The sequence below is a fragment of the Chiloscyllium plagiosum genome, unplaced genomic scaffold, assembly GCF_037043375.1.
Source record: "Chiloscyllium plagiosum isolate Xiang-an unplaced genomic scaffold, Cpla_swu_hap1 HiC_scaffold_23, whole genome shotgun sequence".
NCBI classification, from domain to species: domain Eukaryota; kingdom Metazoa; phylum Chordata; class Chondrichthyes; order Orectolobiformes; family Hemiscylliidae; genus Chiloscyllium; species Chiloscyllium plagiosum.
The window spans coordinates 50601152-50626389 of record NW_028270161.1 but is presented as its reverse complement, the minus strand read 5'-3'; the positions used below and the strand labels follow the sequence as shown (position 1 = coordinate 50626389).

General features: G+C 42.4%; 1 protein-coding gene and 1 long non-coding RNA gene across 9 annotated transcripts in view; one reads left to right on the top strand and one right to left on the bottom strand.

Annotated features, from left to right (window-relative positions):
• Positions 1 to 15782, bottom strand: part of LOC122561603 (phosphatidylinositol 4-phosphate 3-kinase C2 domain-containing subunit beta-like) — a 230771-nt gene extending 214989 nt beyond the window's left edge. For 4 of the 8 annotated variants that reach the window (XM_087999660.1, XM_087999663.1, XM_087999664.1 and 1 more), the window contains exon 1: positions 6208 to 6804. The gene's annotated coding sequence lies outside the window, so the exon portion shown is untranslated. Of the gene's footprint in view, positions 1 to 6207; positions 6808 to 15488 lie in introns of those variants that run through there. The other 4 variants (XR_015761176.1, XM_087999661.1, XM_087999666.1 and 1 more) reach the window with 4 other exon arrangements.
• The window catches only part of LOC148145894 (uncharacterized), a 119813-nt gene that overhangs the window by 31918 nt on the left and 62657 nt on the right, over positions 1 to 25238 (top strand). The gene's annotated exons all lie outside the window — the stretch shown is intronic.

Below are 25238 nucleotides of genomic sequence, written 5' to 3'. Positions count from 1 at the left end.
TTTAAGAAAGGACATAATTGCTTTTGAAGCAGTTCTGAGAAGGTTTACGTGACTGATTACCTAAATGAGGTGATTAATTAACCTACAAGGGTATAGGTTGGGACTGTATCCATTGGATTTCAGAAGAATGAAAGGTCATCTTATTGAATCACATAGGATCCTGTGAGAGACAAGAACTAGGTGATGCAGTTTAAAAATAAGGGGTCTCCTATTTAAAATAGAAATGAGAGTATTTTGCTTCTTTTTCTCAGAAGGTCATGATTCTGTTAATCTCTCCATCCCAAAAAGTGATGGAGGCAGGTTCAATCAATATAGTTAAGGTACAAGTAGATAGATTCTTGACTAACGAGGGAGTTAAAGAGTATCAGGGATAGGCAGAAAAGTGAATTTGAAGCCACCATCAGATTCGTCATGATCTTATCAAAGGGCAGGGCAGTGTTGAGGGGCTGAATGAGCTACCTACATTCCCAAATTGGATGTTTATTCTGGTAAATGTCCTGTGCAACCTTTCAATGACCTTCTGATCTTCCCTGAAGTGTAGTGGCTAAAACTGGTTGCAATTCTTGAGTTGTTGTCTAAAGAGAACCTGACGAAGGTTTAACTAAACACAACAAAATACACAACTGTGGATGCTGGAAATCAGAAACAAAAATGGAAATTGCTGGAAAAACCCAGCAGGTCCCTGGACCTGAAATATGAACTTAGCTTTATTACTATCGCTGCTGCCAGATCTACTGAGATTTTCCAACTATTTCTGTTTTTGTTCATAAAGATTTAACAAATCAGCTTTAATCCCTGATTTAGGACTCAATGTCTGTCCTTGTGAAGCCTTAGATTCCATTTGCTTTTCCTATTCTCAGTACATCTTGCTGCCTCCAGAGATCTATGCTTATAAATTTTAAAATTACACCATTAAAGGCAATATTATCTCTCCCTATTTGCCACTTCCCTGCCAATTCTCTTTGATTTTGTGCATCCAAATTTGGTATCAACAGGAAGTTTTAGACTTTTGCAACATGTTTCAATGTGCAAGTTGTTTCCATCCATTTAAAAAAAACAATGCTCCCAGCATCTACCATCCTATCATTAAAACAACCATTCATCATGACTCATTCATTTTTGTTCAAAGCAATTTTTCTTCATACAAATTGACACTAACCCTCCTATTCCATGTGCATCAATTTTGTTAAACTGCATTTTATGATGTGGGGTTGCCAGTGTTGGACTGGGGTAGACAGTTCAAAAGTCACATAACCCCAGTTTATAGTCCAACAGGTTTATTTGAAATCACAAGGTTTCAGAGCACTGCTCCTTCACATGAAGTGAAGTCACTTCACCTGATGAAGAGGCAGTGTTTTAAAAGCTTGTGACTTCAAATAAATCTGTTCGACTATAAACTGTTGTCATGTGACGAGCATTTTCTGAGTTACTTTATCTAACACTTTCTGAAAACTATAATAGACAACATCCATTACATTCTCTTCATCAACCCTCTTTGGCTAATCATCACAAATGCTCATTTTGATTAGTCAAACGTAGCCTTTGTTTGAGAAATCTATGAAGGTTTTCCCTCATGAACCCAAATCTTTACTAGTGCCTTTTTTCCTTTCGAGTCATAGAGATGCACAGCACGTAAACAGACCCTTCAGTCCAACACGTCCATGCTGACCAGTTAGCCTAAATTAATCAAGTCCCATTTGCCAGCACTTGGCCCATATCCCACTAAACCCTTCCTATTCATATACCCATCCAGATGCCTTTTAAATGTTGTAATTGTACCAGTCTCCAGCACTTCCTCCGGTCGATCATTCAATACACGCACCACCCTCTGTGTGAAAACGTTGCCCCTTAGGTCCCTTTTAAATCTTCCCCCTCTCACCTTAAACCTATGCCCTCTAGTTCAGGACTCCCTCACCCCAACTATTTACCCTATCCATACCTCTCATGATTTTATCAACCACTATAAGTCACTGCTCAGCCTCTGACACTCCAGAGAAACAGCCCCAGCCTGTTCAGCCTCTCCATATAGCTCAAACCCTATGACCCTGGTAATATCCTTTTTAAGTCTTTTTGGAACCCTTTCAAGTTTCACAACATCCTTCTGATAGGAGAGAGACCAGGAATTGCACACAATATTCCAGATGGGGCATAACCAATGTCCTTATAGCTGCAACATGACCTCCCAACTCCTGTACTCAATACTCTGACCAAGAAAGGAAAGCATACCAAACGTCTTCTTCATTATCCTATCTACCTGCAACTCCACTTTCAAGGAGCTATGAACCTGCACTCCAAGGTCTCTTTGTTCAGCAGCACTCCCTAGGACCTTACCATTAAGTATATAAAGCCTGCTAAGGTTTGCTTTCCCAAAATGCAGCACCACGCATTTATCTAAATTAAACTCCATCTGCCAGTTCTCAGCCCATTGACCCATCTGATCAAGATCCTGTTCTAATCTGAGGTAACCTTCTTTGTTGTCCACTATATCTCTAGTTTCGGTGTCATCTGCAAACTTACTAACTATATCTCCTATGTTCATATCCAAATCATTTATGTAATGACAAAAGTGTGCCACTGGTCACAGGCCTCCAGTCTGAAAAGCAACCCTCCACTATCACCCTCTGTCTTCTACCTTTGAGTCAGTTCTGTATCCAAACTGCTAGTTCTCCCTGTATTCCATGTGATCTAACCTTGCTTACTAGTCTACCATGAGGGACCTTGTCAAATGCCTTACTGAAGTCCTGTTTCTAAATCTTTACTTACCACCAATGATAAACTGATAATTGTAAGGAATGTCCTTATATCATTCCTTGAACAAATGTTGCCATAGATTCCACTCTCTAGTCCACTGTCATCTCTCACATATCTGGGGAAGACTGGAAGAATGTGACAAGCCTTTCTACCTTCTCCATCTCCATTTTCATTAGCAACTTAAGTTGCAAGCCAACCATTCCAGGTGACTTATCTACTCTAACCATAGGCAACCTCTCAGTACATTCTGCGCATGAGCTTTCAATCCAACCATTTCCTCCGCCATCTTTGCAACAACAAAGATTTTGTCAGCATTTTCTTCCTAATGAATAACTGATACAAAATACACACTCTAGCCTCCCTGTGCCTATAACCTTAGCATCTTTATCAGCAACACAATCCTTAGGGACATGGATAGGGTAAATAGGCAAAGTCTTTTCCCTGAGGTCAGGGAGTCCAGAACTAGAGGGCATAGGTTTAGGGTGAGAGGGAAATATATAAAAGAGACCTAAGGGGCAACTTTTTCACACAGAGGGTGGTACGAGTATGGAATGAGCTACCAGACGAAGTGGTGGAGGTTGGTACAATTGTAGCATTTAAAAGGCATCTGAATGGGTATATGAATAGGAAAGGTTTGGAGAGATATGGGCTGGGTGCTGGCAGGTGGGACTAGATTGGGTTGGGATACCTAGTTGGCATTGACGGGTTGGACTGAAGCGTCTGTTTCCGTGCTGTACATCTCTATGACTCTAATCTCACCTTTTATAATCTCCTGTTATTTATTATCTGTTGTTAGAAAATCTTATGTTGTCTGCTGTTTTATTCTCATATGATCTTTTTGCTAGTCTTCGTTCCTCACTTTTCCTGTCAACGTATTGTGCTTGGGCTACAATTATGTTTGTAGAATTAACCTGACATCAGTCTTACACCCTCTTTCTTTCCTTTCATTAAATGCTTTAATTCCCTCCTCATCGAAGGAGCATTGGTTTCTGTTCCCTGACCATTCACACATTTTGAGATGTATCTAAATTCACCTGATGTTTTTCCTTCATACAGATAATCCATTGTTCAGTTAACATTTTTCTGTCACTCGTCGCCCTGGTTTACCCCAATAAGACCTCATTTCTCGAAGTTGGTCTGCCTCTAATGTAGAAACCCTACTTTGGATTTTTGAAGGTTTGTCTCCCTTATTACTCTAAGCCTTATGGTACAATGATCACTCTGAGCCAAATGCTCCCCAGTAGATACTTGGTTCACTTGCCTCAACTTATTCCCTCACACCAGATTCAACAATGTTTGGTTGCCAACATGCTGGTTATAGAGATTTTCATGAGTGTATTTCCTACTTCTTTACAGTAACACTTTTGCAAGTGGATAAAGTGATGCATGGGTTCATCTCTTGCTGAGGGATAAACGTTTATTTGATTTTTGCAAAATTGAGGAAACACATTCCAAGCATAACAAGGAACAAATAAAAATCTTTCCTTTTCAGTTATGATAATATTTTGAAGTCAAGAGGACAACTATACCGTGTGATAAATAATGTTTTTTTATAATGTTGGCACTTTCCCAATTCTTGTCTGTTGGGTTTTGAAGATAAAACGTGGGCAAGTTTCAGGAAAGGACCAAAAGTAGAAAAGGTTAGAAATACAAAGCACCAACACTTGTTAAGAAGAAAAGACAGGCTAATGGCTCAGGGGGAGAAATCTTTGTATCAAATAAAAACTGAAAGATAAGCAACCACTCACTGTAGTTGCAAAAAAAATGAGAAAAATATACGCAGACAGTCCAATTGTGGAACATTAGTAGGCAGATTTAATCTTAAAACTAAAATAAATAGGTCTATGCAGCACCATGAAATATTATCTTTGGGAAGTACCAATTAGTCTTTAGAAAAATACCCAAACCTGGTAGAAAAAACATTGGGGTTGTGAGGAGCAGTTTCATGAGGTGGAAAGTGCAGTGAAAAGGAAGCAAATGGAGATGTGTTTTTAAAATCTAATTAACTTCACTTTCTTGTTTAGATTGCAGCTAATTTCAGTTTTGCTCTGTGATTGACTTACTTGTTTTTTCCCTCCCCATCTGCGTCCAACTTAATTAGAAAATTTGCCTTATCTATCCAATTTTATTTCTGAATGAAAGGAGACACCCAAAAAATCAACAGCAGCTAACCTCAGCATTGCCAAGTACAAACTCGGGAACCCTGAGCAGTGATTAAACCTGAAACCATTGATTGGGATGCAGGCAGCTCTCCAATTTCATGCTGCCTGCTCAATTCAATTATTTTAATATCTAGGCAGCACAAACTGCAAATGTTCATCACTTGGGCATGACAGTAATGTTTCCAGAGTCTTAAGTAATAACCAACACTTAAGGCTCACCTGATAACGGAAGAGAGTATTGAAGTTGCAGCAGGATCTGAGAGTCATACAGGAAGTGAATGTGACTGGCGAAACATTAAAGAATGGCACAATTCAGACAGCAGGCTCCTGGGTTGTCCGATGCTGCACTTGTTGAAGGAGCTGGGAAGAAGGAAAGTTACCTTGTACCTGAAGGGGGCCAGAAGACCATAGCAGACATTTATGAAGCAAGGGAAAGCAACTATCTACAGAGATTATGACCAAGAGTCTAGTCCCAATGGCATGGGTGCCGTATCACGAGAAACTCAATGATCTCATATGAGTACCTGTAGTCCACATCCGTCAATGCATCTTCAAATGCTGTATATTTTAAGGTTAAGAAAGGATGTGAGTTGGAGAGTGTTCAGCTCCAAAATGATCATATTGGTGTCAAATAAAGTTGACATCATGAAATGCTCTGCACACTTTCAGCAGCCATTCACTAGAAATCTGCTGATGCTCTCTACAACATGTCACAAATCACCCCAAAAGTGTATGTAGACACATCACTGATGCCATTTAAGACCTTTAAGTACGTGCGTAATACCCAGAAAGCCAAGTTCTCATCAAAGCTACTTGAATCTATTCTTCGTGATTACAGATGTTCGAATACCCACGAGCTCTTGTAGTATTAGGGAATAAAAACTGACTATATTGAGCTCCATAGAAGGCAGAACTTTATACAACAAAAGTAGCAGTACTGGCAGTGCACATCGATTGGATTAACTCCACTCCCTGTTTCCCTTTAGATCCTTCTTTATCACATAAAGGTACAGAGTCATACAGAGCAGAGACAGACCCTTTGTTCAAACCAGTCCAAACTGAACATAATCCCAAACTAAATGAGTCCCACTTGCCTGCTCCTGGCATGTCTATTTGATTCCTTTTTTCAATAAATAATCTTAAAATATTTGTCTTAATTGTCATTTGCAATAAAATATTTTGTTTTTCGATAATTCCCTGCAACAAAATGAAGCATTCCTGTTCCAGATGTTTAGTTACTAATTTATTTCTTTGCTGACATGGCACACAAACATTTAAAACCAAGTTTACTTACTACACAAATTAGGACTGCGCTGAAATTAAGTAGGGTTCAAACACGCCCAATGCGAGAATGTTTCTTGCTGCAATTGCTTTTAGCTGTGCAACTTCTTATTCATCGAAAATTCTCTGCATATCAATTATTCAAGTGCTCCCCAGAAAGTGTCACATCTTTCATTTAATGACAGGAAATTCTTCTGAGGGACATATTTTTAATTTCCTTTGTTCTGACCGTTTTTCAAAGGATTCTGAAGGTATTTTTCCAGTTGATTTGTTCCAAGTCATTCTGCAGGCATCAAGAGATAATAGTAGACCACCAAGTAAAATGAATGAAATCAGGAGGTTTTAATCTGGAGCATTCTCAGGTCCACTTTAGCACTGAGCTGACGTACAAGAGGAGCAACATTTCTTGGGCACGCAAGTGAATAGCTGTGTGCACAAGTACAGTTTCACATTCGTCATGTCTGCTTAGTAGCTAAGTTAAACCTCAATCTGTTAGAGTGTTTACTCAGGCAAGCTCATAAAGACCACATGACAGCATGCAGTCTATCCAGTAAACTGGAATGCAATGTCAATGGTTTTCAGTTTCAGTATTACTGCACCTATTTTTGCTTTCAGCAGGCTATGGCTCCGCACCATTTCACTGCTGATATAAATCAATATTTTAGGATTACGCAACTCTGTTTGAATGTAATTTGGAAGGAAAATCATTTTATCAATCAAAATGTGGCCTAGCCAATTTTAGATTTTTAAAAACTGGTTCTTCCAAATGAATTGTTTAGATCATTATGTGTCGAAATGTCAGCATTCTTTCTTAAGCATTGGCTGGCTATCACTGAAGAATTGCGTACAGCTTTGGACACACAAGTGTTTCATGTGATTATGTTGATGCTGAATAAGCAAGAGGAGCTGAAGGTCATTTGCAGGAGTGTCACCTGCTGCCAAACACCAAAACGGTCAATTATTCTGTGTTTGAATATGCGAGTCTGTTTAGCATTCATGCTCATGGTGCTTGATTGCTTCAGCCTGAGTGTGGACTGATGGGAAAAGTGAAAAAACAATGTTGAATGACATGTATGTGAGGCAGGACATTATTGCATTGTAAACCCAATACTCATATAATCAAACACTCAACAATTGAACATGACGAAAAAATTGTCTTCTTGGAAATATAACAACCTCAATGTGAGAAACAAAACTCTTAAAATTCTTCTTGTAATTATTTTCCTGAAGCTATATTCCTTTGCCACCCACACATCAGTTTGAATAATATAAACTTAATAGTGAGGAAGAATTTAAATATGATCTGAGGATATAGGAAGAGGAGCCTGTCCTCTGGGCCTACTCCAACATTCAGTTGGATCATGGATACTTCCCTGTACCTCAGCTCTGAAGAAGACTCAAAATATTAACTCTGTTTCTCCATAGATGCTGCCAGACCTGCTGAATTTTCCCATTTTTGATTTTGTGTCATATTTTCCCCATCTGATGAGTTTTTATCTGTTCTTAATCGGTCTGCCAGAGATCCACAGGAAGAGAAGGGATTTGCAGTGTTATGGGGAAAAGACAGACAGTAGAACCAGGTGAGTTGGCCTTGCGGAGAACCCGCATGGTCATTATGGGCCAAATGGCCTCCTGTGCTTTAATCATTCCATGATATTTCTAATCTGTTGAACTTCAAAGTTCCAGTCATTTCAGCATCCATAGATGTTTAGGGAGGGGGTGTCTCTTGTCTACAGGCATTGGCAATTCCCATTAACCTGTCTAATCATTGGAAGTCTCCTCAACAGAAGAATTTAGAGTCATAGAGTCAGACAGCACAGACATAGACCCTTTGGTCCAACCAATCCAGGCTGGTCATAATCCCAAACTAAACTAGTCCCATCTGCCTGTGTTTGGCCCATATCCTCCATTTCTTATTCATGTACTTACCCAAATATCTTTTAAACATTGCAAATATACCCGCATCCACCAGTCCATCTGGAAGTTCATTCCACACATGAACTACACCCTGTGTAAAACAAAATTGCCTCAATGTCTTTTTAAAATCTTTCTCCTCTCATCTTAAAAAATGCCCCCAGTTTTGAAATCCCACAGCCCAAGGAAACAATATCTACCATTTACCCTTATCTATACCCTTCATGATTTTACAAACCTCTATAAAGTTATACCTTAACCTCCTATGCTCCAGTGAAAAAAGTTCCAGCCTATCCAGCCTCACCTTATAACACAAACCCCCCATTCCTGGCAACATCCTAGTAAATCTCTTCTGAGCCCATTCCAGTTTAATAATATCTTTCCTATAACTGGGAGACCAGAACTGGACACAATACTCTAGAACAGGCCTCACCGATGAACTGTACAACTTCAACTCCCTACTCCTACTCAAAGGTCTAAGCAATGAAGGCAAGCGTGCTAAACACCTTCTTCAGCAACTTGTCTATATGTGATGCAAACTTCAAGGAATTAAGTACCTGAAACCCCAAACCTCTCTGTTCTACAACACTTCTCAAGCCTTACTTTTAATTGTATAAGTCCTGCCCTTGGTTGTTTCACCAAAATGCAATACCTCATATTGATCCAAATAACACTCCATCTGCCACACTTCATCTCATGGACTCAGTTGATCAAGATCTCTTTCTAAACTTAAATAACCTTCTTCACTATCCATTCTACCACCGATTGTAGTGTCAACCACATTTAGTAACTTACAAACTCACTGACTTCCTAACTATGCCTTCTATATTCTCATCCAAATCATTTATAAAAATAATTTACATAACTTCAAACCCATTGCATCCTGGACCATTTTCTGAGCTCTTAACCCTCAGGAGCATTTTCTAAGCAGAGTGCGGTGATATTGAGAGTCAGCTCCGATGCTACAATGAATAATGAGAGCTCTGAGCTTTCCAGCGGATAATCACACCAATGCAGTTCAAAGAAACATGGAAGTAGTTTTTGCAAGCCAGCACGTTTGCAGTAGCATCATTGAAAAATAGTTGCTCACTGGGTAACACTCATTGACAGTTCAGGAACAAAAATTGCAGTTTACTGACACTCCGGTGACAGCACTTTTGAGAAATCATGTTTTCTTTCTAACATTCTCTTGATATTCCTGCAGCAGTTCAGGCAATGATACCAAACAAATCTTTACATTAGGTATATACTTGAAAAGGAAAGTTTGCAGGGATAAAGTGGAGAGAGTAACTGGGATCTCTCTTATGGTAAGTTTGGAGATGGGAATGAGGTGGGATGGTGACATGTCTCAATCCCATTGTTCTCCTACCTCGATCAAAATTAAGTCAGAGGTGTAAGAATCCCACTGCCTCATTACCAATTGAAAGGTGTAAAGTATGCAATTAATGACTGGTTAAAGACCTCATCCCCTATCCCTGTTCATTAACCCAGTGGCATAGAGATATACAGCATGGAAACAAACTCTTCAGTCCAACTCACCCATGCTAACCAGATATCCTAAACTCATTGAGTTCAATTTGCCAGCACTCGGCCCATATCCCTCTAAACCCTTCCTATTCACGTACACTTCCAGATGCCTTTTAAATGCTGTAATTGTACCAGCCTCCACCACTTCCTCTGGCAGCTCATTCCATACACGTACCACCCTCTGCATGAAAAAGTTGCCCCTTAGGTTTCTTTTAAATTTTTCTCCTCTCACCTTAATCCTATGCCCTCTAGTTCTGGACGCCCCCACTCCGGGGAAAGATAGGGTTCTTGGGGGCAAGAACAAAATATTCTAACAAACTACAGGTGACAATAAATAAAGTAACTAAATGAAAATATTAACCCACTGGAGAGCAGGTCTGTCAACAGGGCAAGGTGGCTCAGTGGTTCGCACTGCTGTCTCACAGCACCAGGGATCCAGGTTTGATTCCACCCTGTGTGGAGTTTGCACATTCTCCCTGTGTCTGCTGGGGGTTTCCCCCAGATCCTTTGGTTTCCTCCCACAGTCCAAAGATGTGCAGGTTAGGGTGGATTGGCCATGCTAAATTGTCCGTAGAGTCCAGGACTTGTGCAAGCTGGATGGATTAGCCATGGGGAAATCGCAGGATAAAAAGGGGAAGGGAATTGGGGGTGGGTCTGGATGGAATGCTCTTTGGTGGGTCAGTGTGGGCTTAATGGGCGAAATGGCCTGCTTCAACGCCATAGGGACTCTATAATTATATGACAGATAAAACAATGTGGTCTACTTGGGCTAATCCAGTGCTAGGATGGTGATGAGGAAGGTCCCTTCTTCATAGATACATACTGTTTGATCAAGGGCCACAACATCAGTAAGCAGGGGAGCTTGCTGAGAGACTAACCACTTCCCTAGCTGCTGACACTCCCCTTCCAGCCCTCTCATTGTGCCCTCGACCTACAATACTCCTCCTGGAGGTTGCATTGTTCCTCAACACTGTGGCTCTGGCTGCTCTCACAGCCTCTCCAGTGGCACTGCAAAAATACTGCTCGCTTCTGATTGGCCAGCTGCCCTGAGTCAACTGCTTTTTCTCTCCTCAGCTTCCTGGATCATGTTTAAGGCCTGTTGGTGATCACTAAGTACCTGCTTGATGCTATACACTGGTCAGCGATCCCAGAAAAAGGGATAGGAATCCCTCAGACTCTGATACCCTATAGAACTGAGCTCCAGGGTTGTGAGACTGACCATTTTAGCAAGAGGGAGAAAATGACTTCCTTTCTCGATGTGTGATTCTCAGATTTCTGAGATTGTCAGACCATCACGAATGTAGGAAATAGAAAATGGAGGCTAGTGCAATTACAACATTTGAATGGCATCTGGATGGGTATATGAATAGAGTCATAGAGATGTACAGCATGGAAACAGACCCTTCGGTTCAACCTTTCTTGCCGACCAGATATCCCAACCCAATCTAGTCCCACCTGCCAGCACCCAGCCCTAATCACTCCAAACCCTTCCTATTCATATATCCATCCAAATGCCTTTTAAATGTCGCAATTGTACCAGCCTCCGCCACTTCTTCTGGAAGCTCATTGCATACATGTACCACCCTCTGTGTGAAAAAGTTGCCCTTAGGTCTCTTTTATATCTTTCCCCTCTCACCCTAAATCTGTATGCCCTCTAGTTCTGGACTCTCCGACCCCAGAGAAAAGACTTTGTCTATTTCTCCTACCCATGCCCCTCATAATTTTGTAAACCTCTATAAGGTCACCCCTCAGCCTCCAACGCTCCAGGGAAAACAGCCCCAGCGAAGGGTTTAGAGGAAAATAGGCCAAATGCTGGTAAATGGTGCTGGATTTATATAGGATATCTGGTCAGCATGGATGGGTTTGACCAAGGGTTTGTTTTCATGCTGTACAACTCTATGGTTATATGACTCTAATGTTATAGCTTTCTATGAGATCTCCATCTTATGCATCTGGGTTCAGTCAAAGCCTCCAGTTAGGGAAGTGATCACCCCTTAGATGAATCAACTGATCCACAGTCAGTTTGACCTTTCCCAGCCCATTGAAGATGTTTAGATTAGATTCACTACCGTGTGGAAACAGGCCCTTTGGTCCAACAAGCCCACACCGACCCTCCGAAGAGTAACCCACCCAGATCCATTTCCCTCTGACTAATGCACCTAAAGGTGTGTGCAAACTCCACACATACAGTTGCCCAAGGCTGGAATTGAACCTGGACCCTGGTGCTGTGAGGCAGCAGTGCTACCAATGAGCCACCGTGCCACCCACATGTTCTGGGATGAGGGGGTGGGATTTCTTATTAATATGAGAAGGCGCTGGAAGGGCAGCCTGACATCTTCCCACTGTTGTGGAATATTCCTGTAATGGGAGGTGTAATGGTTTTGCAGGCAATTGAATGTCCAGTTAGGTCATCCGTGTGTCCAATTGATGGCTACTTGATTCCTCCCATGCTGGTTCAATGCCCGCATTAGGAGGGCTCTCCCCTTCTTGCGGGGATCACTATGTAATCCCTTTAGGCTTCCTAGAGTTTTCCAGGGTCAAGGGTACCCCCTCAATGGCAACTCCAAGGTTCACAGAGGGGCCAGCAGAGAGAATACCCATCCCCAGGACAGCCAAGGCAAGACTTCTGGAAGAGGAGAGCCCAACCTGGCACTGAGGTCTACTCGCCAGTCTTCAACCAGCTCAACAAAACATATTTGACTTTAGAGCATGCCTCACTATGGAGGAACCCTTTTCTTCATCATGTAGTACCAGTCGCAGCCATTGTTAATGGGGCACTGCTGAGACTGAGGGCTCATCTGTTTGAATTTCTTGGCAGGGCAGAGGGAGATGGATGGGAGGAGTTGCTATCGTCAATTTGACAGTAGTACTGGAAACAGCCCAGTAATTGGCTGCCGCTATCAATTCACTGCCCTTGAGTCCCACATTCCCACCAGTGCTGTGTTGGTTCCCAATTTCAGCATCCCAACATTTGGAGTTGATCCTCTTTTGAAAACGGAGAAAGTGAGGACTGCAGATGCTGGAGATCAGAGCTGAAAATGTGTTGCTGGAAAAGCGCAGCAGGTCAGGCAGCATCCAAGGAGCAGGAGAATCGACGTTCCAGACATGAGCCCTTCTTCAGGAATGAGGAAAGTGTGCCCAGCAGGCTAAGATAAAAGCTAGGGAGGAGGGACTTGGGGGAGGGGCGTTGGAAATGCGATAGGTGGAGGGAGGTCAAGGTGAGGGTGATAGGCCGGAGTGGGGGTGGGGGGCGGAGAGGTCAGGAAGAAGATTGCAGGTTAGGGAGGTGGTGCTGAGTTTGAGGGTTGGGACTGAGACAAGGTGGGGGGAGGGGAAATGAGGAAACTGGAGAAATCTGAGTTCATCCCTTGTGGTTGGAGGGTTCCTAGGCGGAACCAACGCCAGACCATAGCAACACGACGGCTGGAGGAAGAGCGCCTCATCTTCCGCCTAGGAACCCTCCAACCACAAGGGACACTTTCCTCATTTCTGAAGAAGGGTTCATGCCTGAAACGTCGATTCTCTTGCTCCTTGGATGCTGCCTGACCTGCTGCGCTTTTCCAGCAACACATTTTCACCTCTTTTGAAAACCCCAGCTCTGGAATTCCACACTCTGAAAGTCCAATCGGAAAGTGCTCCTTTGTGGGTCTTTGATCTGTAGCTGCCTGCTCTCTCTTCCTCTGTGACTGAGCGAGTTACTATTCTTTCTTTCTCTCTCTGATCAGCACCAAGCCCCTGCACATTCTCCACCTGTGATATCCCAAGAACTGCCAACCCGTCAGAACTACCCTGGACCTTCTCCGGAACTGAAGACACCTTGCCAGGATTTTGCAAGGAATCCAAAAGACAAACGTGAGCAATGAAGATAGAGTTTTATTCTGCATGCTGTTCTATTATACTGATGTACTTATATACGATATGATTTGTCTGGCTGGCACGCAAAACAATACTTCTCACTGTATCTCGGTACATGTGGCAATAGGAGAACAAATCAAATTTTTGAACACGTTAACTTACTAGTTATAAAAATACAGAATGTAGTTATGGGAAAGGGGTGTTAACTGACAATGGTGAGACCCCAATGCATTTTTAATTGGTGTGGGAACACGGTAAACATTGATATGGCTGTTAGAGCGGAGTCGTTGGAGGCAGGGGATTGTGGGATGACACTTCTGGAGCCATCCAACCTGAGCTGGCAACTGTAGATGTGTCATAATCCTGGCAGTGTCGGAGCTCCTTATTCTGAGCATAAAGGACCATTTTCCTTGAGCAAGATACGTATCCAGTCAACAGGAGTATGACACAATGTTACCCATAAAACAGCTTGCGTGGCGTGAATCATGAACCAGAACACTGAAAATCCCTCAGAATCCAACCCAAATTCTCACATTATTTCTTATTAATGTACAACCAGATTTGTATGTCTCAACTTTAAGCTGTGAATCAGGTTTGTTTTTGTATCATTCAGAAGTAAATGCCGCAGACATCACTGGCTCATGAAAATATTTAATTTCACACCAGCGCTTTAAATGGGTTTCAAGGGTGATAAACATGTCAAAAGTTCCATTATTATTCTGAAACTTTGAACACTCATTTGTCATGTACAGGCTGAGGATGATTTCAGACTTTCATGGACATTTGTCAGCCATCACTGCTTGTTCGGCTGCCTCGGAGTGGAGACTAACTAGTGACGTAGTGAGGGAGACTTAGAGGCAATCCAGCCCTCTGTAGCCCAATCTGAAGTGCAAGTAATGGAAAAGATAGCCATCGCAATAAATCAAAACAGCGAGACACAGGGCGACAGTTGGATATTGCTTACCTTACAGTTAATCAAAGCTGACCCACTCTGAAACATTTACAGTGACTGACCTGTCAGTCAAATTAGTTTTCATGAATATCAAGAAAATCTCCGATGCCATGCACCTATCTCAAGCCATTTATCACCTTCAGGACAAAGCTGAGCTGACTCCCCATGCGTGAACATCACCCCTCCCCATCTGCACTGTTTAAACAGCTTTCACTTGAAGGCCTGGGATTGGAAAACAAAATAAACTGCAAGTCTGGGAACATCAGAATCTCTGATCCATATTAATTGTTTCAAGCTCTTGGATAACTCTGGGTCCAGCACTCTTAAATTATCTGTCTAAACCAACTTCATCTGCTTTTTACAGGGATTAATGCAAATAGACATTGTTTGTACACATAACACGAGCTGCTTCCAGCAAACAGCTGTAGAACTAAACTGGTTGTAAGAACAATCTTCCAAAGGGGGTCAGGAAAAGTAGATAATCTTCACACAAAACAGAATAGATTGGGGTAACTACAGGTTTGTCCCTCTGAATCTGCAGATCCATTCTTTTTCTTTTTGTTTAATCCATTTTCCCATCTTCTCGAACCTTGTTCTCTTGGTGCTGAACCTGACTGTCTATTGGCTTCTAAATTCCAGCCGTTCCTTATGATAAATGTCACAGTTTGTACAAGGACTTAGCTGTATATGAATCTTCAGTTCATGATGTTCCCAACCCGAAATATAAATCCCAACCCAAGGCCGTGAAAAGCATTTTTAATGTAAACATTAAATAGATGAGACACTGCATCTAATAGTGTCAAAGTCCAGCACTACCTGCAATATTTGTAGTTGTTAAAAACTTCCTGCATACTTGACTCAGACAGGAGCCTCTCTGTTCAATGCTTAATCTGTGACTGAAGAAGGTAGGGGGAGTCTTTACTGATTCAGTAAAAGTTACCTTTAAATTTGAATGGATTTACCTTTTTAAGTTGACAGGAGTTTCAAATTTGTGAGTATTCAATTAGCTTTCAAGAGTTTAAAATTGAAATAGAGCGTGTCCCTACCTGCACGAGCTGTAACCCAAGAGATTTATGAATATTGTAGTCAGTCAGCTAGCCCAGAGTCAGGTGAAAATGACTAGGATCCAGTAAACGAGACCAAACTGCAAAAGAGACACAGCAGGTTTTGGTAGTTCACAATGTGCTGTTTAATTTATTTAAACTCTTATTGTTGGTACAATCTGGAGTAAAGTTACAGTGTTGACCAACAGTAGAATGCGGAAACAAAGAAATGGAATTTGCGAAATCACTTCTACTCACCTGAGTTCCGTGGAAAGATAAAGCCCTGGGGATTATTGGAACAAGACGAGTGGAAACTTACTGAGTATTCTTCCCAAATCGTAGTTGAAATCTATTTGTCAACTTGAAGGTAAATTGGAAAGTCAGCTGAACCAAATCTTACCAGGCTGTAGTTCTTACCTAAAGGTATTTTTGGAATTTATTAACAGAACATTCTTTTCTTCTCAGTCCTTTTGGAATTTGTATTATTTTGAAGTCAGAAGTATTTCACTCCATCTTTTGAGCTTTTGCCAAGCAGTGAGCTGAGTTTCTTGCTAGGCACTGACAAGTTCTAATTAAGGAAGATTATAGCTTGTTAAATGCTTTATTAATGGACCAACTCGCCTCATGGATATTCAATTTTCTACCTTAACAAGTGCTCCAAATGAGCTAGACATTGAGAAAGCTTGATATGTGGGGGTAAAAAGGGAAAATAAAAAAAAGGAATAAAAAAAACAGAAAAAAAAAGGAAGCTTGGTATGGCACCTGGTGACTTCAATATGGCATAAGCTGCAAGCAGCCTCTGTGTTGCTCAGAATATCATAAGCACCTCGGGACATGATCCTTGGGCACCAGGACTATGCACCCCTCATCTGTATACATTGGCATCCAACCTTTCACAACCATCACATCATCTCTTGCAGGGGAGTTAGGGAGTACAGACTGCATTGCAGGGCACACCAAACTTTCAGTGCATGGTCACTTTGGGGACAGGGGTAGACACCCAACCCATGGAATGGACCAGGCTGCATCTCAAGTTGCTTGCTTGCTCTGTTAGAGATCGCTCACCTAGTGCCTGTCTGGATGCTCGAAGCATCTGTGGCCTCCCATACCATTGCCATTCTTGTTAGGGCATTGGCACTTTAGCCAGAGCCAAAAACTATCAATGCTGCCATATTGACTTTCACACAGATATATAGACAGATGTTTGTTATGTTTATGTCTGTGGCAGAGTGGGGCAGACATCTTGATGTACTGCAAACTGAGATGTCAGTTTAACATTGACAGCCAGCTGCCTGTGCGGCAAACACACTGAAAGTGTATTCAACCGAATGGCCATGTCGGAAATTGGGTGGGGTCTTGTCTTCAGTCATGCTGGGAGATCTGGAAGTTACAAAGAAGTACAAATGTTTCACATAGACACGGCCCTCTGTGTCAAAGGTGTGTCATAGAATTCTATAGTGTGGAAAGAGGCCATTTGGCTCCTTGAATCTGCACCAACCCTCCAAACAGCATCCCATCCACACTCCTTCCCCCTACCCTATTCCTATATCCCTGCTTTTACATGGCTAATCCACCCAGCCTGCAAATCCCTGGACACTATGGGTAATTTAGCATGGCCAATCCACTCTAACCAGCACATCTTTGGCCTTTGGGAGGAAACCAGAGCACCTGACAGAAACGCACACAGACACTGGAAGAATGTGCATACTCCACACAGACAGTCACCCAAGGTTTGAATCAGTCCCTGGGCTAGTGAGGGAGCAGTGGTAACCACCATGTGCTGTGTCAGTTTTATAAGGTCCTCTTCTTTATGAACCGAGATCCACGTACACCCAGTGGTGATGTGGACCTATTGATAGAAGGAGGAGGATATTTTACTTAGTTCTGAGTGAGTCAATCATTGGATATATCAAGATGTTCATGAGGGAGTGGCTGGGCAACGTTTCACTATCTTGGTGACCCATATCAAATCTTCAGCATATTTTCAGAAAATCTTGGTGTCTTTGCTAACAAAGATGTGGAGGTGCTGGTGTTGGACTGGGGTGGACAAAGTTAAAATCACAGGACACCCGTTTATAGTCCAACAGGTTTATTTGGAAGCACTAGCTTTTGTAATGCTGCTACTTCATCAGGTGGTCGTTGCAGGAGCAGCGCTCCAAAAGCTAGTGCTTCCAAATAAACCTGTTGGATTATAACCTGGTGTTGTGTGATTTTCAACTTTGCTAACAAATGAAGGGCTGAAGGTTCCCTTTTGGGCACATATACAATGGCAACCACGAATTTGATGGAAGGCAGGACTGTGCATATTTGGTTCTCTTGAGTTATTTGAATAAGGTGAGGTTACCAGGAATGCCAACCGCATTATACATGCAGTCATGCAAGAGATGAAGGTTGAGGTTGAGTCCAGAAGGAAGTCAAGTGAGGGTTTGGGGAGAAGGCGGGACTGTGGTATTGAGATCGAGGATCAGTGATGATCATGTTGAATGGTGAAGCAGACTCGATGTGCCAAATAGCCAAATACTGCCCCTCATTTCTATGTTTTTTATGCTTCTCAATACATGAACAAATATTCACAGTATTCACCATCACAGCTGACTATATCCCAAGAATAAACTGCTTTTCCCTGACCTGTCAGGCGGTTCATTTAAAAAAAAAATTAAAACTGTATATTTTCCTTTCTGTGCTCTCAGTGCTATTACCAGTCTTCTTGAGAAGTAGCTGGTCTGCTTTGCTCCTTTCACTATCCCACACTGTGCTGTTCACTCAACAGGCTAATCGATGTTTCTACAGCAATACCAATGTTAAATTCTGCACCTCACCTCCCCACAACCTCAGTCATTGGTACAATTTATCAGATTTTAATGAGTCCCTGTTACGTAGTGCAGCCAGATTATCCATGAAAGCACCAGGAAACCGCACTTGAAGGGAACGTGGAGCAGTGGTTTACTGGCCTATGTTCATGTTAAGTGTAGCCCTTACTGAGGAATGATTAAATGAACTTAGAATGGTCCCTTCTGTTACAGTACATAATTTTAACTATGCATACAAGAAAGGCTTAAATTACACAGTCGCTTTCATGGAGGACATTCAAAAGTGCATTGCATTGAATGAAGTACATTTTATGTTGTAAGGAACACAGTGGTCAATTTGCACAAAGCAATCTCCCAAAAACACCAGAAAAAAAAATGGGTGGATCTCCTGTTTTGGTGATAATGGTGATGGGTTAATTGTTGGCCAGTACACTGGGGGCAATACCTAGATAGTCTTCATACTGGTACAGTGTCTCTTCTGCACAACTGGGCTTCTGATTGTGTGCCCGGAATAAATCAGTAATATTAAATTGAGATTGGCTTCTTCAAATCTTGATGGAAGTAACATTCTTGACACTTTGAGACACCAGTGGTCATATGCTTTATCCGAATGCTTTTGAATCGCAACTCTGACAGTTTATTTCAAAAATATTGCAATTTTGCTGTTCCTGTTTTGTAAATTCAATTCTTAATCATTTAAAACCCATATGTATGCAGCAATTAAAAAGGAAGCTGCAGGAACAAAACCCGTCAAATCTTGATCCCATTTTACCCTATGTTTCTGATCTTGTAACCTCTCAATCATGTAGATCTCCTAATTGCGCCTCTGTAAAATTGCCTGTCCCTAACCCTGCCTCAGCTCATCTGTCATTGAGCATGTCATCCACAAGGTCTTCTTCACCCCTGTACTCAACTCCCTCTGGGTCAGTCTCTCACCCTTTCCAAACTCTATAACTTTGTCCAGCCCTACTCCCAACTCAGAACAGTCTGTTGTCCCAGTTTTGGATGCTTGTGCATCCCTGATTGGCATCAGGACTTCATTAGCAACCTCTTTTTCACCTTTTGAGGCCTTAAATTCAAGAAATCTCTCCCTACACCTATGTGCTTCTGTACCTCCCTCTCATCCTTTAAGATTCTCTGTAAAATCTTTTTCAATGTTAACTGATGGACAGATCTGAAGCGGAACTTCAAAAGGCTAAAAACTCACAGAGTTATGCAGTTTTGGAAGGGTTCACTTTCCACAGTCCTACAGACACACTGCACGTTGTACGAACATTGAGATAAATGCGACTGATCATCAGACCAGATGTCCCAAGTAATTTGAACCACTGGACTCTGACAGCATATTATATCAGTGATTAATCTGAAGGAAACTATCTCGGCTCAGAGGAGTTGAATGCCTGGTTGATGCATCTGAGCCAGACAGCCCTTGATTCTTGTTAGAGAATATCAGATGGAAGCTGTCTCATCAAACCTGCTCACGCTCTAAGTAAGAGTAATTACAGAAGAGGCTAACAATGGTCACGTCTCTCTCTTCAGTGTTTCTCTTTTCACTTCTGTCTGAGCTTTAACAAATTGCGAAATGCCCATCTGGACAAATGGAACTGTCAATTTATCAAGAAGAGGTGATTTAATTTACTCAGCTTCCTTTTCTTGTAGATTGTACCTTGGTTCTATCACATTCTCCCTGTTCCCCCTTTGGAGCTGATCCCCTATTTTTCCCTAAAAATTCAACATTGTTTCTGTCTATGCTGTCCAACATCAAATGCGATGCCCCTTTTATTTGCTCTGGAGATGAGGATAATTTAAGGGTCACTCAGAAGGACTGGTAGCATCTGCAGAGAGAGAGAGAGAGAGAGACAGAATTAATGTTTCAAGTCCATTTCTTCAGAACTTCTTTGAGTTGCAATCACCACAGAAGGGATGAAAGAGCCTCTTAAACAGACAAAAGTAGCTGGATGGAGGTCAGAGTAGAGGCTACCAGCCTTGGGGTCATCCAGTGAATCTGGCTTCAGTAGTGGAAAGGCTGAATGACCTTTTGAGATTAACAAGGGTGGATTGGATTCCCATTCTGCAGATGGATGTAAATGGAAAGATGTGACAGGGATCAATAAGTGGGATAGTTCTGTGTGATATACAAGTGTGTAAGTAGCCTGATACTAGAGTATAAGTACTTAGCATGGCAACAGCGATTATGGAGGAATGCCTGTTAGCTGGTGGAGAGCTTTGGGAAAAGAGTGCTGACAAAGTACTTGACGGCCATACATTTGACGGCATGATTACATCAGAACAGCACCATCAACATCACAAATCCCTGCTTTAGTTGCAGGAGAAGAAGGTGCACAATGATAGGGAGAGAGGAACAGGATGAGAAACTTAGACATCCAAACAGTCATAGTGTTGTGGATTTAGCTGCCAATACGTGGGGTCGGGCATAGGTCAAGATAAGATGGAAGGAAGGTGCCAGGGTGCTGAGATTCCAGGATGTATTTTTAGTATTGCCTCAAGTAGTGCTGAAAGGGCTGGGTGAGGGGAAGGTTGCTTGGAGCTGAGGAAGCTGGTGGGATGGTCTCAATTGATGGTTTATATCTTTTGAGACTTGGAGAATTCAGGGTGGAAGATGTGTCTGTATGTTGAAAGGTCAGATTTCCGACCCTGGCTCCAGTGCTTGCAATGAAGAAGCTTGTTTCAGCAAGCAAGTCTCAACCCTCTTTCCTGGTTGCCCCAGAAGTGCAACATTGTAAGCTGCAGGATACAGCCCTGTTTTTAGCCTCTGATGATAAGGATGCCACAGAGGTGTACTGTCCCATCTTAGCTGTGTATGTAACACCAGCATGGATACAGTACTGCAGTGGGTGGGCATGTATATGTGGGTGGTAGTGGATCGACATTGGTGATAGCACATCACAGTTGCAGGAACTGAGATGGTGCTGGTTTCTGGCAGTTGGAGGAGGGCTGGAAGTGATCTCAAGGCTGAACCCCAAGCTGATGCTGAACCCCTGGAATCATGGGTGATTGATGCTGAAGTTTCAATGACATTGATATAGGCATGTGACAGAGATTCTGAAGGGATTGCATTTTCTCGCACAGACAGAATTGTAGAATTGTTCCAGTGTAGAAGGAGGCCATATAGCCCATAATGCCTACCCTGCCTCTTCAAATGAGCATCATTCCCTCGTGCTAACCTCCTGCCTTTTCCTCAAGCCCTCTCACCTTATTTCTAACTAAATAATCATCCAATGCCTCTCCTGAAGGCCTCAGGTGAACCTGCCTCCATCACATTTCGAGGCAGTACATTCCAGACCTAATGTCTCATGGTGCGAACAGGCTTTTCCTCACTTCACTCTTGCTTCTTTTGAACATCTGTGCCCTCTCATTCTTGTTCCTTTTACAAGCAGGATCAGTTTCTCCCTATCTAAACTAACCAGCCTGCTCGTGATTTTGAAAACCTCCATAAAATCATCTCTCAGCCTTCTTCTCTCCAAGAAGAACAGTCCCAACTTCTTCATTCTCTCCTCATAACTGGAGTTCCTCATTCCTGGAACCACTCTTCCAAATTGTTTCTGCACCCTCTCCGATGTCTTCACATTTTACAAAGACGTTGGAGGATTCAGTTCAGGCTCCAAGTGCTGTGATCACCCACTTGTTGAAATGCATGGCATCCCCCATTATGCAGCTGCCAAATGCTCTGAAACTTCAAAATCCAGAATCTCATTGGTGGACACTGGGAAGGCGTTCTGCTTTATTGTCCATTACCTTGTCTTGGAATTTTAGGCTCACGGCCAAGGTGGATAGAGAGATGGAACGAGGGTGAGTGTAAAGACTCATGGGTCTATATTCATAACCAGTTGCCGGTTCCTCTCACACAAAAGCAGAAAGGGTCAAGTGGACCTTATGACAGCAGAGCGGCAGCTCTCGGGGGGACAGCCTTTGCCATGGCACAGCTGCCTCTGACTGCTCTGGCAGGGGTCACCCTGGCTCTGTGCAGGAGACATCCACCACATTAAATCCCTTGTGGCCTCCAGCAGCCTGAGGACTCTGCCAATGTTATCCCAAGCAAGGGGGTGAAATGCTGGGCAGCCTGCCTCCACCACAGTTGGCACCGAGGGGAGGATGGAGTGGCACCACACTGCAATATCCACAAAAGATTTAAGCGAGCTCCGTATCGAGCACACATTTGGATTTGTGACATTTGACCATTGTTTTGTTGTGAACTCTAATGAGTTTTCTTTTCACCTGAAACTTTTAATTGCATTTGTACATTACCTCAGCGATGTGGCGGGCAATAATTTGGAATTCTTTGCGCTTCTGTCAGGAGTTTGCGGGCATGTGCATCCCTCTATGCGACATTATTTAGCAACTCAGATTATCCTGACACGGTGTTGGCATTTATGACTGGGAACTAATGGGAGACGATGTCCAGGGACAAGAAAGACATTTTTGAGCTAGAGGTACTCTGCAATTTGAATCTTTTCAATATCAGAGAGCGTGTTAGTTATCTCATGGGTCTCCAGAGCCTGTGAACAGGCCTGCACATCTGCTGTGTGCATGCCATCAACCTCTTCATTAGATTCCTTGTCAGCGAATTGTGTTTTCAAGTGTCCATCAATTCCTCCTCTGATTATGCCTTTCAAAACTGAAAGACCAGGCTGTGCAGTGTTCAGCAAATGACCACCCAGATGCAGACATAATTGATATGAGAAACAACATTCACAACAGTACCAAAGTCTCAGATTCAGCAGCAGGCTCTTCTCTTAGAGTCAGGCACTTAAGCCTTTATATCCACTTATTCCCATAAGTCTCTGAGAAGAAATTTAACTCTCACTAACCCGTATTTCTTTTTATTCCAGTCGATTGTGTTATGGACCAGAGGCCCTCAAAACATTCAAGAAGGTAACCCAGACCCTAACTTTGAGAGGTGTTTTAAGCAGGTGTGACGCTTATATTCCAGGAGGGATGCAGCTGGTCAAACCACTTAGTTTTAAACAAAACAGAAGATTATTTACAAGATTACCGAATGAAACATAAACAAAAGAGAACATGAATACAGAATAACCTAATCTATCTGAAAACCCAATAGGTCATCCTAACTTAATGATGCTGTTCCAATAATTGCACCAATCCCCATTGGCACAAAAGAAAAAAAATCAAACACAGTGCCTTACTGGAGAGAAGTCAGAGAGAGAGGACGATCCCCCTGCTTCTTTGGGGTCCAGCAGTTTTTTTCAACACTACTGCTAAAAACCAAACCAGAGAAAAGCTGAGCTGGGAGAACTGGCCACACCCCTTTTGTTGTACAAGTGTCTTTTTTAAACTTGAAAGCCTTTTGCCTGAGGGAGTATCTTATAGCTATAATCAAACTGGCCCTAAAACCCTTCAAACTTTGACTTTTTGGAGTCTGTGTCTTTTATGACCTCTCTGGAAAAAAAAACAAGGACAGCATAACCTTGTTGAAGGAGCAGCTTCGTCATAATTGGCTTCCAAATATATTTAATTGCCTGTTAATGAGTTTGTTTAAAAAATGGTGGATTGTTAATTTGGTTGCCTGCCAAATTACATTACATTACATTGATGAGGTATTATAATTTGGCAGGCACCCAAATTAACAACCCACCATTTATTCTAGATCAATCTGGGTGGAGAAGGTACACACTTTACAGGCTTTTGTTGCTTTGGGCTCCACTTCTTGATCAACTCAGTGTTTTGCTTCTGCCCAACTCCTCCAACATTCTGCCAAAGAGCTTCCAAAGCTTACGGCCACCAGCATCTATCTCCCAGTTGTCAGTGTCACTGTCTGTCATCATCATGTCTCATTTGTAGGTGGTCTTATAAGAGTGGCATATGTGTTCATTTGGCCATTTTACAGTGTCATCATTTCACTATATGGCTGTCATCCATTATGATCAATGCAGTAAAGCCAATGCAAATGTCATTGACTTAGCACTGAATGTGTGCTTGTGATATTAGCACACTCCACAACCACTGAGTCAGGACCCAGTTTTGCCAAGGATATCTCTGAAACAACAACGATGGAAACTGTTCAGCTTTTTCACCTGCCTTGCAGTATGATGTCCAGATCTTATCACTGTAGGGGTGTGCACTGAGGACACAGATGCACAAGCTGGAGTTAGACCATAAGACCACAAGAAACAGGAACAGACATTGGCTGCTTGGCCCCTTCGAGTCTGCTCCATCATTCAATAGGATCTTGGCTGATCCGACATTTTTTATATCCATTTTCCTGCATTTTTCCCAGAACCTTTGATTCCAGAACTGATCAAGAATTTGATTTGACTTATTGGAGCCATGTGTATCTAACTGCAGTGAAAAGCTTTATTTGCGAGCAATAGAGGTGTATCATAGCAAGCAAGGACATACATAGCAAGCAAGCAGCCTATGTAGGCTGCTTAGACATAGCGAGGTGTACAGGTTACACTGCACAGGAAGTGCACAAAGCAAGATCAACATTAACAAGATCAACGCTAAATGTAGTTAGAGAGTCCATTCATCAGTCTAATAATGGCAGGGAAGAAGCTGTTGTTGAACCTGTTGGTGCATGTGTTCAAGCTTCTACATCTTCTGCCTGATGGAAGAGAGCATTACCGGGGTGGGAGGGGTTGTTGATGATGTTGGCAGCCTTTCTGCGGCAATGACAAGTGTAAATGGAGGCCATGGATGGGAGGTTGGCTTCTGTGATGGTATGGGCTGTGCACACAATCTTCTGTAGTTTCTTCCAGTCCGGGGCAGAGCATTTACCATACCAGGCTGTTCTGCATCTGGACAGTATGCTTTCCATGGTGCATCTGTAAAAATTGGTAAGGGTCCTAATGGACATGGTGAATCTCCAAAGCTGCCTGAGGAAGAAGAGGTGTTGTTGTGCCTTCCTGACATTGTATCTATGTGTGAAGTCCAGGACAGGTTGTCGATTATCATCACTCCCAGA